The 1,319-nt window shown below is 29.6% G+C and overlaps 1 protein-coding gene across 1 annotated transcript in view; it reads left to right on the top strand.

Moving 5' to 3' along the window:
- LOC119582329 (lysophospholipid acyltransferase 7-like) overlaps positions 1 to 543 on the top strand; it is a 33,282-nt gene extending 32,739 nt beyond the window's left edge. Inside the window, 1 exon segment of the mRNA XM_037930543.1 lies at positions 384 to 543. The gene's annotated coding sequence lies outside the window, so the exon portion shown is untranslated.
- Positions 544 to 1,319: the final 776 nt, after the last annotated feature.

Here is a 1,319-nt window from a genome sequence, read left to right as displayed (position 1 = left end):
GCATTAATGCATAGCATGTAAGACCATGGTGGTTTATGAGGTGCAGTATGGTACCTGGCTACTCTCAGGTATTAATGTATTAATATAAAATTTTATTTCCATAGAAGCATTGCTTATATTTATCTCTGCATAACTGCTTTAATGTTTTGATGGCAATACTAATAAGTGATTATCCAAGTTTTGTATGTGCTGATTGCTTTCTGTATTTGTAGCTGATTCACTTAATTTTAGGTATCTATTAATAGATTGTACTATACATAGTATTATGATTTTTTTGAGAATCTGGATTCTGATCGTTGCTGAAAAAACATTTAGGAAATAGTGGTTACTATATTAACAATTTTTAAAAAGGAAAATCTATAAATTGTGTGTACTTTATTCAGACTGGCTGTGAAATTGATGCAGAATCATACCATGAACAAATATCTCATGCTGCTGGATAGCTTGAATTGTATATTATCCACATATATGCAGTTAAAGTGTAAGTATTTTTTTCAGTTACTTATAATATCCCATTGATATGTATTAGGTAGTTTACAACTTAAAAAAAAATGCTTTTGTCTTTTTTGTTTTTTAATTGTTCTGGGCATAAGTTTTGGCTCTGAGGCTGTCGTTTAAAACTGATTACTGTCTTACTTGATGTAATACTCAAATATTGTTTTATAATTTTAATAAGAAAAAATCATAGGGAAATAATAAAGAAATGCAGAGCTAAAAAATAAAAGATAGAACAAGTTTAAATATATTGTAAGTGAAACATGAATAGAAAACCTGATGTTGTTCAGACTCTGCCCTCAACAGGGCTCTTTAAGCTTACCTATTAGAGAGTTACAGTTAACATTCACATAGCAATTTAAATTCGTTGGACTAAGTTCTCATTATATTTTAAGTTTCTAAATGGAATGGCTTAAAACCAAGTATTAGCTTTAAAGCATAAACTTTGTACTTAATAATTGAGAAAAGTAACTACATCTTCACTGTCTTTATGTAAAGGACTAACTGATGATGATAGAGGTAGATAAGATATTATTTGGGGATGATGTGTATATTTTTGTTGAACTTCTAGTTGCGTGTTTAAATGTTTAATAAAGTTATGAATGTGTGGGTTGACTATTTGTAAAGTTTGCTTATAACATTGTTTTCATATCTTGATATTTCATCTTATTTTTTGCTTGCTTTACAGTTTTCTGTTATGATTTCTTATCTCAAGAATACAAAGTGTTGCCAACGGCTTTGATTAGGAACCAGGACTGATTCTTGCAGAAGTTACAGAATGAAATGCTTGTGTATAGTACCACATTAACCCCATGCAGTCATGA

The sequence above is a fragment of the Penaeus monodon genome, chromosome 15 (genome assembly GCF_015228065.2).
Source record: "Penaeus monodon isolate SGIC_2016 chromosome 15, NSTDA_Pmon_1, whole genome shotgun sequence".
Lineage (NCBI taxonomy): Eukaryota > Metazoa > Arthropoda > Malacostraca > Decapoda > Penaeidae > Penaeus > Penaeus monodon.
Note: the sequence above shows the minus strand (reverse complement) of the source record. Positions and strands in the feature narration are given on the sequence as shown.